At 37.0% G+C, this 17,183-nt stretch overlaps 2 long non-coding RNA genes and 1 pseudogene across 4 annotated transcripts; 1 reads left to right on the top strand and 2 right to left on the bottom strand.

Moving 5' to 3' along the window:
- The first annotated feature begins 43 nt into the window (after positions 1-43).
- LOC148732350 (uncharacterized) lies at positions 44-7,324 on the top strand. Of its 3 annotated transcripts, XR_016000281.1 has the most exons (6): positions 48-1,494; positions 1,662-1,713; positions 1,909-1,952; positions 2,451-2,629; positions 3,042-3,124; positions 7,194-7,324. It is a non-coding gene; the product is annotated as an uncharacterized LOC148732350 (long non-coding RNA). The 3 variants fall into 3 exon arrangements; XR_016000282.1 differs by lacking the exon at positions 7,194-7,324 and having other exon boundaries at positions 44-1,446; positions 3,042-5,329; XR_016000280.1 differs by lacking the exon at positions 7,194-7,324 and having other exon boundaries at positions 3,042-5,329.
- Positions 7,130-7,806, bottom strand: LOC148732349 (uncharacterized). Its single transcript, XR_016000283.1, has 2 exons — positions 7,667-7,806; positions 7,130-7,296 (listed from the first exon to the last, which is right to left on the bottom strand). It is a non-coding gene; the product is annotated as an uncharacterized LOC148732349 (long non-coding RNA).
- A 3,288-nt stretch (positions 7,807-11,094) lies between these two features.
- The window catches only part of LOC111344392 (uncharacterized), an 11,417-nt pseudogene continuing 5,328 nt past the window's right edge, over positions 11,095-17,183 (bottom strand).

Genomic DNA, 17,183 nt, shown 5'->3' with positions numbered 1-17,183 from the left:
TAGAGGATCAATAAAAAAAGGCAGTTTTCATTTCGATGTATTGATAAATTTTTTGATGTAAACAAGAATTGTAACAGAAGGGCCGAGTTTACGTAATTTTTGTCATTTAGTCATTTATTTTAAGCCTGTATTATGTACGGGCAAGGTCGAAGGAATGCCTGACCTTATAATGTTAGATATTTCAAGTTTTGATTTGAAAATATCTGACAAAGACACATTGTCTGCAATTTAGAAAGTTTCATCATACTTTTTAGTTGTCATCTTAACCAAATTAAAAAAGGATAAGTTGATATTTCTAACCTAGTAAACAAAGAGAGACGTATCTGTCGTAGGAAAAGTTCACAAAGTGAAAAAACCTGGAGGTTGCGATGGCGAGAAGTGTCATGCTGCTTCTTTGAAAGAAGAAAAGGCTCTAAAATCCAAAGCGATAATTGTGGTAATTAGATAGGAAGTATCACGAACTCCCGCAGTGACATATCGTAACGAATTCCTTAGGCCTAGTTTATACGTCGCGCTAAGGTCGAATTTAATTCAGACGAATTCGTCGTTCCGTCAACGTAAATCGTGGCGTGGTTTTATGCGTCGAAATCAGTTTGAACCGAATTTATTTCTCTTCCCAAATGCAGTGCCTCTGGTCAGAGGTGTCATTTTGAAATAAATTGAAATACATCAAGTAAATGCATGCATTTCATTATACGCGACTCTCGGTGCGACGTTAAAACTGAAGACGCGTTATCGATGTTTTATCCGTCTTACCAAGACAGATAAAACGTCAAGGACGAATTTAATTTACCAGACGAATTTAATTCGTTTTAGACGTCGCGCTATCGTCGAATTTAACTGCTTGTGCGACCTTGAATTAAATTCGTCTGAATTAAATTCGACTGTAGCGCAACGTATAAACTTTAGTGTCGTTTATTAGAGAGACTGGGTTCGAAATAGCCATTACAGAGTGGACGTAAACACCAAAACAGCCAACAGCGTAACGACTTAAAAAAAAAAACCAATCAATCGATATTATTTTGTTGCTGGCTATGCCATATAGAGCAGAAGAAGTTGGGAAGAGTAAACGTTTTGGTCGTTTTTTGTAGAGAGAGGAAAAGAGGCTGCTTGGGTGATTTGTTTCCGCCGTTCGCTGTTTTGTTGTTTACGAGTTACAGTCCTTTACCTCAAGATGAAGGCACGAAGGCGATTATTTAGCCTGGTTCTCTGACGATACAAGGCGCCCTCGTGATTTTGACGGATATTTGAGAAACTGGATTCAGACCGTCTGAGATTTCGGCTAATATCGACTCAAAGTTACGAAATATTCATCACTTCTGTGGGTTTCTGTATATTTAAGGCAACAAAATCTGGATGTGCTCAGAAATGCTTAGAAGCCGTGGATCTCGCAGAGATGTGCATGATACGTAGGAATCTTCAGGGCAATAACTCGCTGCAAACAAGGTAAATCGTACTTGATTGGCTATGGATGCACGCCAAACTAAATGAAAGGTACAGTACATCTTATGTTGTCCTTTAGTTGCACCAACAAGTTTCTTCTCGTATATAGTCTAAATCATAAATCAGAGTAAATTAAATAAAACGAATTTGTAACCATTCCTTTTATAACGTGATTCGTGAACAAAAAATTCCTTCAAATCTAACTTTTGTCTTTATAGGTAAAACTAAATTTGGACACACTCATGAAGCTGCTGACCAGATGTTTAACAAGTAAGAATCAGAGTTTCATTTTCATTGAATTCAGTTGAGAGGAAAACTCTCTTTGAGAATAGTTACATTGCAGATAACCATCTTATTAATGCTGCCGATTTTAGTCAAAGTTTCACTGCTGGGATGCTTAATTGCCAGCTTCAAAATACTAAATGTTGTTGTTAACTGATAGTCATATTAAATTGTGTCTTACAGGCTTTCTGAATTTTTGGTAAAGAAGGACACAAGAACCTCTATAGGTACTGTTAGGAGGAATGCAATCAGTAAACTTCTAGCTTGGAAAATGAGTAGTAGTAGTAGTAGCAGCAGCAGCAGCAGCAGCAGCAGCAGCAGCAGCAGCAGCAGCAGCAGCCTCAGTAGCAGCAGTAGTAGCAGCAGCAGTAGTAATAGTGGTAGCAGTAGTAAAACTTTATTGAAATTGTCATTGCATGAAGAGCCATCCTAAGCTAGGGAAAAATCCCTTACTAATTTGGGGACACTAAAAAGGAAAAAATACTAGGAGCTATTTACAGTAGTGTATATATTAATTAGTTAACTAAGAGAAAATCTATAGTTAACTAATTACAGATTTGTAATAAAAAATATATATAAAATTCAAGAGAAGCAGAGTAGATTTGTATAACTATTGAGACGGTCATGTAGTTATATTTTAAGCCTTCAATTGATTGATGTTTATCCTCTCCTGACAATATGGATGGATACAATATCTTAAAATGTTTTCTCTTGTTAATTGATAGAACTTGTGACCTCCTTTGAGAGTTGTTACACCCCAACTCCAAAGGCTGCCGAGGTTGAGCATGTTTTTGCTGTGAAGGAGGGGATGTCACCCATTTCACTGCATGGGGGAGTGGCAAAAAGGAAAACTGGAAACCGGTAAATCCTCATCCACTGAGAACAGTGGTTAACTGTAGTGAAAGTAAGTGGAAATATCTGCTGTACAATGGAGAATAAATAGAAACAAAAAATCTCAACAATAGTTTCCATTAACAATTATACTCTGTTCATACACTGAAGATATCTGTTTTGCTCAGATGGAGTGTGATGATCTTACATTTTAATTCTTAGCATTATACAAGACCAATAATGATAGTAATAATTGTAAATAACAGTAATATTAGTAACAATGACAAGTACTATTAGAAAAATCACAAACTGATCTCTGTTACAGCTTGATGGTATACAGCTGTAAGTTACTTAAATTAGAAGCTTATTTATTGTTGAGGTCATTTCATTCTCTACTGTCTGGTTCATGTCCTTCAAATATTAAATTTCTGGAATAAGCGTTTTTGCTACAGTTTTTTAAGCTTGCTTTTCTTTATTTATGTCAGGCTCATGATGCAGAAATAAATGTTGATGTCCCCCCAGATTATGTCATTCCAGATACAGAGAAGCTTGAGCATCAACGGTTCAGGTCAGAATTTGGAAAGTAGATTGTCAAAATAGAAGATTTTCAGTTATAATCGATTCACACTTGTGAATGGAAATTTCCATAGATCTTCCGGTAGAATGGTAAAATATAAGATTTTCAGTTATAATCAATTCACACTTGTGAATGGAAATTTCCATAGATCTTCCAGTAGAATGGTAAAATATAAGATTTTCAGTTATAATCAATTCACACTTGTGCATGGAAATTTCCATAGATCTTCGATTGACATGGCAAGATTTAAGATGTTCCGCTATGATCAATTCACACAATGTGCATGGAAATTTCCATGGATATTCCAGCAACATGGCTCAAATGAAAGAATTTTTCAGTCATGATCGATCCAAACAATGTGCATGGAAATTTCCATAGATCTTCTGTATGATAAAATGACATATCTTAGATATTCAGTTGCAATCGACTCACACGTGCATGAAAATTTTCATAGACCTTCTACTAACATGGTAAAATGTAAGATGTTCAGCTCTAATCGATCTAGGCATGTGCATGGAAATTTCCATAGACCTTCCATTAACATGGTATAATGTAAGATATTCAGCTATAAATAGATCTACACATGTGCATGGAAATTTACATAGACCTTCCATTAAGATGGTACAATGTGAGATGTTCAGCTCTAATCGATTTACTAACATGGTAAAATGTAAGATGTTCAGCTGTAATCGACCTAGGCATGTGCATGGAAATTTCCATAGACCTTCCATTAACATGGTATAATGTAAGATATTCAGCTGTAATCGATCGAGACATGTGCATGGAAATTTTCATAGACCTTCCATTAAGATGGTATAATGTAAGGATGTTCAGCTCTCATCAATCTAGACATGTGCATGGAAATTTCCATAGACCTTCCATTAATACAGCAAAATTTAAGATGTACGGTTATAATTGATCCTGACATGGTGGAAATTTCCGTAGACCTTCCATTAACATGGTATAATGTAAGATGTTCAGCTCTAATTGATCTACACATGTGCATGGAAATTTCCATAGACCTTCCCTTAACACAGCAAAATTTAAGATGTAAAGTTATAATTGATCCTGACATGGTGGAAATTTCCATAGACCTTCCATTAACATGGTATAATGTAAGATGTTCAGCTCTAATCGATCTACACCTGTGCATGGAAATTTCCATAGACCTTCCATTAAGATGGTACAATGTGAGATGTTCAGCTCTAATCGATCTAGACATGTGCATGGAAATTTCCATAGACCTTCCATTAACATGGTATAATGTAAGATATTTATCTGTAATCGATCTAGACATGTGCATGGAAATTTCCATAGACCTTCTACTAACATGGTAAAATGTAACATATTCAGCTCTAATCGATCTTGACATGTACATGGAAATTTCCATAGACCTTCCATTAAGATGGTATAATGTAAGATGATCAGCTCTAATCGATCTAGACATGTGCATGGAAATTTCCATAGACCTTCCATTAACATGGTATAATGTAAGATATTCAGCTGTAATCTATCAAGACATGTACATGGAAATTTCCATAGACCTTCCATTAAGATGGTATAATGTAAGGATGTTCAGCTCTAATCAATCTACACATGTGCATGGAAATTTCCATAGACCTTCCATTAACACAGCAAAATTAAAGATGTACGGTTATAATTGATCCTGACGTGGTGGAAATTTCCATAGACCTTCTATTAACATGGTATAATGTAATATGTTCAGCTCCAGTCGATCTACACATGTGCATGGAAATTTCCTTAGACCTTCCATAACACAGCAAAATTTAAGATGTACAGTTATAATTGATCCTGACATGTATATGGAAATTTCCATAGATCTTCTATTGACATGGTGAAATGTGAATGTTCAGTAACGTTCTAATCGATCCAGAAATGTCCATGGAAATTTCCAAAGATTTGCTTAAGTGACATGGTATAATGTAACATGATTTTTTTTAGTCCTTTTGGATTATCATCTCTATGGTAATGTCTGCATATACATTTGTAAAAAAGATTCTCAGAAAAATCGCTGTCAGATACGCCATATCCTATTTTTAATATTTAAAGCACGGATGTATAAATTTCAGTAAATAGTTCTCAAAAGAAATTCTGTCTTTGTTGTAAAAGTTCTTGTAATCAATTCAACTGTGGAGTGGCTTTTATAGACTATTAAACTTTTTATTCTTCAATGTAGTTGAGTGTCCTGGTTAGAATGATACATTGTAGAGCACATGTTACCCAACATATACTGAAATGGCAAGGAAGCATCTCTTTCATTGTGGTTTTTACCAAATTTTCTTTACTTCAGAAAATCTGCACTTAAAAAATTATGTGTTATATTGCTTGTTGCTACGCAACGAGGTTTTGTTTGACCCCAAACAATATGGCCGTAAAAACCGTGGAATGGTCTATTTCTCTGACGTTGGGAAAGCCACTTACAATTGCGAGACAACAAGTTAAAAGCAGAAAGATTCTTGCAGATGAAATAACTGTTAGGAAACAGATTTACAGCAGAAAATTTACGGCTGGTCTCGCATGATAATAGCAATAGCTTGTATTTATATAGCGCTCATATCTTAAACTCATAGCGCTTTACAACACTGTACGGGGGACTTTACCAGACTGCTAAGCAGTTAACAATCAAATGCATGAAAGCGAATATAACAGATGCCCCCTCCCCCGTAATTCCCTGTAACCAGGCCAGACCACATCACAGTAATCTCGTGAAGTGGATTCTTTAAAGTCCCTTGCCTAACCAAATTAACTAATTAATAGATGCAGGAGACGGGACCTCCATTTATTCGTCCCTATCCGAGAAGACTAGAATATCTAACCATTTCTTGATCGATGTTATAGAAAGGTAGCATCTTCTCAATTATTTTAAGACCATGAGTGTTGGTCCGGCCGGAGCTCGAACCCTCGACCTCCCGCACAACAGTCCGGCGCTTAACCAATTGAGCTAACCGGGAGGTGGTTATTATTATTATTATTATTATTATTATTATTATTATTGATCTTGTAGCTCACCGATCGTTTCGAAGCTATGAAGCTATGACGATGGTGTCTTGCTTAGTGAAGCGATGTGATTAGTATTTATTATTTCCTGAATTCTTGAATGTGGTGTGTCTTGCTATAAGAGGTGATGTAGACGGCGTTTAGTGTGTTTTTTATTTTGATGAATAAATGTGATGTGTCTTGCTATGAGAGGTGATTTGGACGGCGTTTAGTGTTTTTCTTTTTTTCATTCAGCTGAATTAGTGTGGTGTGTCTTGCTATGAGAGGTGGAGTAGACGGTGTATAGTGTCTTTTTTATCAGTGGTGGCTAGTGTGGTGTGTCTTGCTATGAGAGGTGTTGAGGACAGTGTTAAGTGTGTTTTTTATTTTGCCGAATTAATGTGGTGTGTCTTGCTATGAGAGGTGATGTTTATACTTTTAAATTAGTATGCTTTCGGAGTCTCAATAGACAAAGAAACTTATCGCGAAACCGAACTTTCGTGCGAATCATTTTGCAGCTTATCCAAAGCCTAGCAGTTGAAATGTAATTTTACATTGAGAAGGCATTAATACTACAAAAAAAAAAGAAAAAAAAAGTAAACCACTGTAATTAGACTCCACCAAATAATGACGATTTCAGAACCTTAAATGGTATTAAATTTATGAATTGTGCGCTACGTTCCGTGCCGAGCTAATTTTTTGCAGAAGAAGCGGAGCGTGAATACCCGATATGTTGGAAAGAATTCTGATAAAAAATTAAACTACTCTTTCGATATGAAATCGCCAGTTTGCAATGATTAAAATGTAAAATTTCTTATGTCATATGCACAGCCAGTCGCATGTCCGGTTCTTCACAACCTTCGCACCTAGCTTATGAAATAAAATATTGATATCAACGAGGTCCTGAGAATGTACAACCTAATTACCTTTCGACAGAGAACATGTAACTAAGTTAATGAAAAATCAATAGTACACCTTTTAATATAATAAGCCTTTCACTTGGATACAGAAGTAACTTTATTTGCCCCATAGTTACAGCAGGTTTATTTTTCTCTTCTTGCAGTTCACTCATGCATTCAAGACACTGTTCTGCTTAATTTCACGGAAGCTTGGGTTTTCTCAAACTGGCAGCAGATGGTCCTCTGTACACTGAATAGGAATTTTCTCTGATCAAGAAAGAACAAGTTATCAATAACTCATTTCCAGTAAGGCTTTTCAAAAAGAAAAATCTCGATAAAAGTTTTCGCTTTATAATTGTCACTGATAGTACATACATGACACTCCTTACTTGTGAAATACTTATATTCATAGAGTAATGCTATTATTCTTATACTTGCTATGAATGACCTCTATAAGGATTCAAACCGTGCCACCGAAAAAATACAATTAGATTTCCGGATTATTTTAGTTTTCTGGACAACCGAGATCGAGTCAAGCAGGAATGGCAATCGAGTACGACAAATGCATATCGAACACGGTTGCCCAGGAACAAAATATGATCCGATATTTTCAAGATACCTTAATTCAGTCTCTTACCTTTGCGCAAGGAATTTTCAGTAGCTGCACTCCTATGCCAACCTTCCATCATGATGCATTTCTTTAGAAGCCAAACGATCGAGATGCACCACCTTATTACTCTCAAACAACATGGAAAAAATCTTCTTTGGCCTCGGCGAAGAAACGGCATGGTTTCCCTAAAAACTGTCTGAATTAGAGTTCTAGTTAGTAGTCCCTTGTTGAAATTCTCCAAGCAACTCAGAATTTGAAATCTGCTGTCAAAAATCGAAAATAATAAGGTTGAGTTTCTCGCTTTCAGTTTATAACGGAATAGATAATCCCAATTAAAAATAAATTCTGACGAGAAAGATGAAATGGAATTTTTAAAAGTGATCGCTATCCTTGTTTAAAACCTTATGAACAAACCTTTTACGTACTTTATACCTTCAGATGTCTAGATTTTTTACTTGTATTTATGATTTGAGCGCCACACTTCATGCTCATCCAATTTCTTGCAAGGAAGCGTTTTGAACCTTTTGTTGACCACTGATTGCAGTTTCTTCTTAAATTGTTCACACATTCATCCTATTTCTGACGGATCGCTATACTTAAATCCAGAGGAAATATTATGTAAATCTGTAGAAGTGGACCCATTGTTTTCCCGTATTTCTGTTTTTCCTACCGGTCATGTGGACAGTATCTTAGCAGCATTGTTTTCCTGAATTAACTTCTTTTATGCCGACCCGTGTGAAACGATATGGACAGTATTTTAGTAGCATTGTTTTCCTGTTTGATGCATTTTCTGATGGCCGTGTGAAACGATGTGGAGAGTATCGTAGTAGTTTTGTTTTCCTAAATTAATTAATTTTCTTCTGGCCATGTGATACGATGTGCCCTAACAGTTCACATTCCCAAACAACGTTGAAATAGTTGTCTATGCTTTCGGAGTAGTCTCTCTATATCCAGAGGAATTCCATTTTGCCCTGTTAAAATGATTAACTCTGCCCCTCTTGATCTGTATACCTTCTGATGTCTAGATTTTACTTTCATTTACAGTTTAAGCATCACATTCCGTCCCGATCCAATTTCTTGCAGGAGAAGCGGAGCGTGAAGGAAATATGTCTTTTTTGCGCCTTCTAATTGTCTAGATTTGCATCTTCTAATTGATCTGTACATGAGATGTCTTCAATTCGTGCAGGAGAAAAGGAGCGTGAAGGAATTATGTCTTTGTTTTGCATCTTCTAATCATCTTTGTTTACCTTCTAACTGATATATACGTTAAACCTTCGGATGTCTAGATTTTACTTTCATTTACGATTCGAGCGCCACATTCCGTTCCGAAGAAGTGGGGCGTGAAATAAAACGTTTTTGTTTTGCACCTGATGAATGAAAACGAAAACTGTCTCTTTAGGGGATTCCCCGAACCGCGACATAAATAGTCCAAGTCACGAAAAGCAATCGATGCATAATTAGAAAAGGAGATTGAATTGCTTTTTCTCCAAGACTGTTTTGAGAAGCAAGCCGTACACAGCATGAATGAACCGCAATTGCGAAAAGAGAAAGCTCTTGATTTACACACAGCGAAGAGTAAACAAAAATAACTGCTGAGCCTTTCTTAACTAGAAACGCGGTGCAAATCAAACTTTCAAACTAGAAAGTAGTGTGGACTGTAAGCAAGACTGGCTCTCTTCACTGTAAACTGATTTACCGCGATTTTCTCTGGTGGAGGAGAGAAGATCAATTTTCGATGAGACATTAAAAAGGACAATTATTTAGATTTGACAATGAAAAACTGCGATAAAATATTATAAAGCATGACACGACGTTTCGACGTTTCGAGAACGTCATTATCAAGTAAAACTAAAATAATAAAATCGAGCATATATATAATGAAGCGGTGAATAAATAACAAAACTTTAAAAGTCAAACAAAGAGTTTAGCCCTAATGGAATCGCTCTGGGTGTTTAAATTGGGCCTTATTGTTCTTATGTACAACATTTCATAAACAAGACAATCCCATTTCGTGCCGCATTTTTTAAGCATTCTAAACTGGCTCTCATTGAGTAAGTCAATGTTCCCATGGGCATCTCTCAGGTGGCGACCAATGGCAGAGTATCGATGATCAGCAATGCGTTGAAACAGATGGCGCGTCGTATATCCGACGTAATTTGAATCACACAAATCACATTTAAAACAGTAAACAACACTATGCTGATTTAAGATGCGTGGCTTGATTTCTTTAAGCTTTAGGTCCTGCTCAAGTTTCTTACTGGTGTAGACTGGTTGTACATCAATGCCAATTTTTGAACTGAGATCGCGCATTTGTCTTTTGACAATGTTCACTGAGATTTGATCTTTGAAAGGAATACTGACTCTTAAAGTTGCTGATCATCGATACTCTGCCATTGGTCGCCACCTGAGAGATGCCCATGGGAACATTGACTTACTCAATGAGAGCCAGTTTAGAATGCTTAAAAAATGCGGCACGAAATGGGATTGTCTTGTTTATGAAATGTTGTACATAAGAACAATAAGGCCCAATTTAAACACCCAGAGCGATTCCATTAGGGCTAAACTCTTTGTTTGACTTTTAAAGTTTTGTTATTTATTCACCGCTTCATTATATATATGCTCGATTTTATTATTTTAGTTTTACTTGATAATGACGTTCTCGAAACGTCGAAACGTCGTGTCATGCTTTATAATATTTTATCGCAGTTTTTCATTGTCAAATGTTTTACCAAATCTTTACTTATTCGAATTATTTAGATATAGTTTTTATTATTTTGCCTTGAACATATCTACTACCTATGACCCTGAAATAAAAACACCTCAATCTTCACCATCAAGAGTTTGATTAACTTAGAAAAAAATAAAATGCTCATATGTCCTACTATACCCATACCTCAATTATGTCTGACGAATAATGTCTTTTGCTGATCGTCCTTCATAATGCATTTCTCTCCACGACAAACGAAAGACCAGCACATTTACTACATCAAAAGCTAGCTATGTGAAGTGAAGTGGACACTATTTTAGTAGCGGACTTATTGTTTTTGGTGAATTTATGCATTTATCATTCAACTGTGCTTCGTAGAGTACAAACAACTCGTTGTTTGTATTTTGACTGGCCCTATGGTCTCGTCATAATACGGTACAACTCGTAAAAGTACTCAGTGATAGTATACAGCAAAACGTCTAATAAGATATACTTCTTCCAGGGTATATGAAACAATGTACACAGTATTTATTGTTTAGCGAATTTTGCTGAATTTACGTTGTGTGTCCTGCCATGTGAAGTGATGCGGACAGTAGTTCAGAGGTGGTCCCATTTTTTGGTGAATTTATGTGTACTTGTGTTGGACCCATTTTTTTGGTGCATGATAACCGCCTGATGACTACCAAAACTGTCTCTGTGAGAAATCCCGGTCACGAAAGGTAATCGATCGATTATAGGAAAGAAACTGAAGTGCTATTTTTCCTGGATTGTTTTCCGAAGCAAGCCGTGTACAGCAGAAATAAACCCGATTTGGGAAAAGAGAAAGCTCTTGATTTACACACGTCGAAGTGCGACCAAAAATAACTGCAGAGCATTCGACCAACAGAAACACGATGCAGATCAAACGTGCAAACTAGGAAAGTAGTATGGACTATAAACAAGACACGCTCATTTGCAATAGATTCACCGCTTTTACAATAGTTTTCCTATTGCTTAGTTAGTTTTATTTGCCTATCTAAGAGTTGCTTTACTTCCCAACCCCAAGATAAGTTGAGAATACGTTCTGAGTAGAAGTTTTGTTTAACAAACTTTGCATGGTGCACAAAAAATCACATATGAATACGAAGTAGAGTGAACGAAATGAAAGTTTTTTGTCTTCAGGACAAGAATGCACGGTGGCGATGAGAGATATTTGGCTTTCATCTGGGTGGACGTCTGGTATTGCAGCACTTTCACATGGAAGCTGAGGACCTTAAACATCAAACGATGATTTGTCAGCTTGAGCCTCGCAATACCATAAGCCTACACAGGGGAAAAGGCATATGGACGTTATGGATCAGAAAACGTACAACGACGCGTGGCTGTAAGAGAATACCATGCAATTTTTTCTAAAACACTCCTAATGTACACTCTGGTTCACTGTAGAGTAAAAAGAAAGACCATTGTGAATTTTCATGGTCCTATTTTAAATGATAGGATTAAATTTTAGAGGCACAGAAAAGGTTTAGATAAGAGAAAGGGAAAGCTTTCTATGCACCTATTCTCTCTATGATTGTGTTAGCCTAGCCAACATATCTCGGTACCTTTACTTTTGCAGCAAGATTTTGACGGCTGGAAGAGCAAAACCAGAAAATAGCCAATGAGAGTTAATATTCCAGACGCCAGTACAAACACGTGTCGCACGTAGTTGCTTACCGCCTCATTTGAGCTGTTTGTGAATTGAGAGGATAACAGTGCATTAACAAAAAAAATCAGAGCTGTAACCATGTTTTTCACATCACGCATAAAAGCTCAGAGGAGCAGGAAAATCGTTTCTATCCTAGACATTTAGGATTCTTGTAATTATAAATTCGGTAGGTTCGCCAACTACCCATCGCAACCTTAAAACTGAATGCATAAAATTATATTTAACTCTCTTAGAATGGCTTGCTAACCTTTCTCTTACGATGCCCTGCTAACCTTTCTTTTGGGTAACATTCCTGTATGCCAATGATAAGTGCACCACCTGAAAGTCTAGCAATCACAGTGATGATGGCAAAAACTGATCCGCTGGTTCCCTAAAAGACAAGGATTCTACTAAATTATTGACCTTATTGAGAGGCAATGATCTAACACTTACGCTATTGACTCCAAAGCCTAGTTTGACTCCTTGTCAGGTCAGTTTGTTGTGTTCTTGGACAGAGAACGTTATTATTATTATTATTATTATTATTATTATTATTATTATTATTATCATTATTGTCCTTTATTAGACCTTTAAACTTCATGAGTTGCACTGACATCTACTTAATTATCGTTATTAATCTAATTATTATTAATCTATTGTACACGTTTTAAAAGATATCAGCATTAATCGGTTGTCAAGCAAACTTTCATGTTCATGAAGACTGTTCACGGCCGCAAATAGCAGCTCATCACAGTGTCTCTACACCAATGGATTCTAGCAACCTGTCAGGGAAACCCAACATTTTGCTCGGGGATTATCTACCAGGGATTACCATGTTGGTATTTACCACTAAGAGAGGAATGAGCTCCGGTTTTCGGGTTATGGACTCGAGTACCGCTTTTTTTAACAGTAAACTTCATAGAGTTACCAGTAGTTGCCTGTATTAATACCTAAGTTACAAACAATTACTTTTCGGCAGTTTAATAAATTGCTTGTCAGAAATACAACCTCGGAGATGGTTTAAATTTTCATGTTTCCAAAAACACAGACATTCGTTTTAGAGTACTAACCTTATTTTCTCCAATCACCTCTGTAATAAAGACAAGTGCCATGACGTCCGCAATCGACTGACCACTTCCCATTATTACCATCACCGCATAAATTAATTGCCTGGTGGAGACGGTCTGAAAATAACTCCAAACAGCTCCACCCATCACCAGGGAACCCGCCAGAAGATAACTCTACTAAATTTCGAGACCAAAGAGAATATGACGCCTTGAGTGGAAAACTTATCAGACACATTTAACATTATCGCAGCTTATTGTACTGAAATATCATTTTTCTCGCGATGTTAAAACCTGTTTATTAGGAACTGGCCCTGGACTGATGAATGAGTGCACCATCGCTAAAAACTATTTATTATACCTAAAAAGTAAAAGTCGTAATATGGAATGCCTAGGAAAAAGAAACAATTAACTATCGGAAAATCTTATGATCATACCTTACTTCCAATCTTCCTGTTCAGGATGTTGCAGAATAAACTCGAGAAAGAGGCACTGATCAGGAGAATAAGTGGAAAATAGGCGATCGCTTCCTTATATATATATAGAACAAAAAAAACGTGTGAACATAAAAACAAGAAAACAGCACCAACTGCAAAATGAAGTTATAGCGATGTGCCAGGATTCGACTATGATACCTTTGCAAACAGCAGCCGTTCTGTAAGGAATAGCGGTAAGTAATTGTATATAGAGTTCTGCGCAAGACGTGAAGTTGTGTATATAATGGCTACCTGAAAAAGAAAAAACCAAATAAGAGAAAATCAAGATAAAGTCTTCAACATGAAAATAAACAAGATTGCACCAGATTTCGTCTTACCCTATACAGGTTTGGATCTCTTAGCCAATCTTTCATTCTTTTTGGATGTTTCTCTGAGATGGTAAATTTTCCGATGGAACAGGAAGACCAGTACTTTGTGGATCAGGATTGTCTTCTAAAGCGGACGAACTATTGTTTCCCTGGTAGGATGCTACAGTTTTATCAAACACCTCTTAACACTTTCATTGAGGACCTTTCCGTCTTTAGTCAAGTCTGCAAGACTTAATATCTTCAGAGGTCCCTCGTCCATTGACGAAATATTAGAAAGTCCTGGGGAGTCACCGAAAGTCACAGACGTCTTTTGGTTTCTAACGGTAGTGCTACTAAATTTTCCTTTCTCTGTATCGTCTCTTCTATCGTCTTCAAATCCCAAGTTGCATATGCTATTACCATTAACCGGATTCACGGCGATGGCGTGTCTTCTTTTCCTGCGTTTGGACAAAATTGATGTATCTGGGGTGCCCTGGAACTTTTCTTCTCCATCATCTAACTCCTCTTCTTGGATTTTAGCTTTGGCAGCTTTTTCGTTGCTGGGCATTTTCCATGTGTCTTCTTTAGGAAAGTTTACGATCTATTCCTGTCTGCAGTACTCTTTATTGGTTCGATACCTCTCATGCTCATTGTCTGCTGATATTTGGTGTTCAATGCCAACAGTACATTTAGGTTGCTCTTCTTCCGCTTGTTCTAGTCTTGACAGGAGTCCGTTGAAAACACGCATCATCAAACTTTTCTTAAGATCATGTTCTAATTGCTTTACTTCTAAGAACATGCGTTTTTTTTGTCTCCTCTCTTTCTGGGTCCTTCGCTTCTTCCTCGAAGAGTGGATTAGATTGGGTGCGACAGTCGTTCTCCCCTTCAGAAAATATAGCAGCGACGAACTTCTGCAATACACTTTTCTTTCTATTACGCGATTCACAGCTTTATTTCACAGCTTTTTTTCTTCATTATCGTTCAGCCGTTGCTTATAGTTTTCCAACTGAGACGATCCCATAATCATATCCACAAATCTGTGAGCAAGGTTGTCTTGTGAAGAACCTTCAACATTAGAAAAAGACAACCAGTTATCAAACATCAACATTTCGAGCAAAGTTGCATAGGCCTCGAATTGAACCTGACATCTTAAACAATATTGAGGTTATTTTGTATGAAGTGTAAAGACTTGCCTGCGTTTTTATATCCCAACGGTGTTACTACAAATATCCCTGGAGTGTCAGTCTACAATGAAACAAAAGGCCATATTGAGTTCGTCTTCTCCATAACCACTAAGAATATGTCCACCTGAAAACCACGCAGACGAGTCTACACGACCCCTCACTGAATTCGCTCAAATTTGGCTCACTTATTTCCCACAATGAACCTACAATCTAGACCAAACGGTTTATCCAGATACTAATTTTTTAGAGAGCTATATTAGTTTTAAGTTTTTGTTAAAAATGCGCAAAAAATCAGTGCCTAAAATGCGATGAATTCATGATGTGGGTGTTTCTCCAAAATCTTAAGAGAAAGTAGAAACCTAGATCTTTATGTACAAACATAAAAATATATGATTTTCTGTTTTTATATTTGTGAGCCATCAATCAAACTTTACAATTTTCACCATTTTGCGAAATAACGGAAAATACCTCTAAAATAACGGGGAAATGCAAACAAGCGGCCATGTTTTGATTCATTTCAATACTTTTCCAGCTTAAACAATTGATGATCTTAGCAATTACAAAAATAAAAGTGTGTGATTTTTGCATTTTGGATGAAGAATTTTCTCTTGAAATACGGCAATCCGGCGTGCCTGGGAAGGTCACGTGACACGTGCCAGAATATCGTAATACAGAGTCCGTTTGTTTCTAAGTCTCCATAACGCAAGGAACACTTCGAGAAGATCTTAAGGAGTATTTTTAAAAACCATTTTCATGTTTCATTCCAGTTTTATGTTATCTAAAAATCATACTTTGGGAAGCCCGGCCGCTTTTTATAATTTTTTTTTTTTTAATTGCACCACAACTTTTAGGCCCTTTTAAGCAAGAAAAGTACTTATTTATTTGCGGTAAAAGCAAAGTAATGATAAAGTATATCGAGAATGAAAATTCATTATATTTAGACTATTTTTGTTTTCCGACGGCATTATTTTGGTAACGCGCTGAGAGAGGATTACTTGACAAGCACAGACGCCGACATTTCCCACGCTTCCATGCGTAACTATACCAGCAGACATTTCGTAAGGATGAGCGATTTTTAATGTGTTTGTTCTTTCTAGCAACATTCTAAGGAAGAATGTCACTTTTCTGCTCGAAACAAAAGAGCATTTGTATCGTTGTTTTAAAGCCTCCTGGGGAGGGATAGAGGAAGACGGTAAATTATGTTTAGCCTGCGTTGGATTGTTCGATGAGTGCGGAGAAGATCTCAATTTGTCCCGAGCACAGGAATGAATTCGGCTTGGGATGGCGGCCGAGTAAAGTTTGTAAATATCCTGAGCATCAGAACAAAGAGAAACCGTACAGAGACTTTCACGCCACTTGTAAACACCAGCATAACATGATACGTGAAATATGCGAGGATACCAAGCCAGTGCTTAAAGGAATATCGTCAGTCTGAGCGGCAACGATCGACTGCACCAGGTGACTACTAGACAGCTATTCAGCAGCAATTTCATGGCCCAACTAGTACCTTATATATGCACAGAGTTAGTCCTTTAGTACGCATACAATAATCTTATTTGTTTGTCTGCAATGAAGCAGATTTCATATGACTGTCGAAAAACTAAGCGTAAGTAGAAAGAAAGACTTAAAACAATTACAACTAGCCAATTAGGCTTTGAAGCAAGGCACATATGGGCTTCATACGTCAGACTGAGTAAGCGCATTCGATAAAATATGTAGATAGGTTAAGATCGCGACGTACTTGACTGACAGACCTAAAGAGCAAGTCCTCGACCAATATGAATGTGAGCGAAAACTTACAATTTGATTATCATCTGAAATATGCTATATAAAATTCAAAGTAACGTTTGCAGGCGTTATTTTAACCTTGAACTATTGTTTGTGTAATTTTTCCCCTGATACCAGGGACAGAAAAAGGACTTCGAGTTCGACATTGAAAAATCCTCTGATCGTGTACTCCAGTAGAAGGCGCATGTCCCGAGGGCCATTAACCAGGAAACGGCGAAATCTAAGATCCTAGATAACCTAGAAAAACACCACTGTCGTATTGTCATGGACTAGGCCATGAAATGGCCGCCGAAAAGATTTCGCGAAACACAGTCGGAATGGTTTGGGGAAAAGGACATAAGCTGGCACGTG

The sequence above is a fragment of the Stylophora pistillata genome, chromosome 4 (assembly GCF_964205215.1).
Source record: "Stylophora pistillata chromosome 4, jaStyPist1.2, whole genome shotgun sequence".
Taxonomy (NCBI): Eukaryota; Metazoa; Cnidaria; class Anthozoa; order Scleractinia; family Pocilloporidae; genus Stylophora; species Stylophora pistillata.
This window is presented reverse-complemented; position numbering and strand designations above follow the sequence as displayed.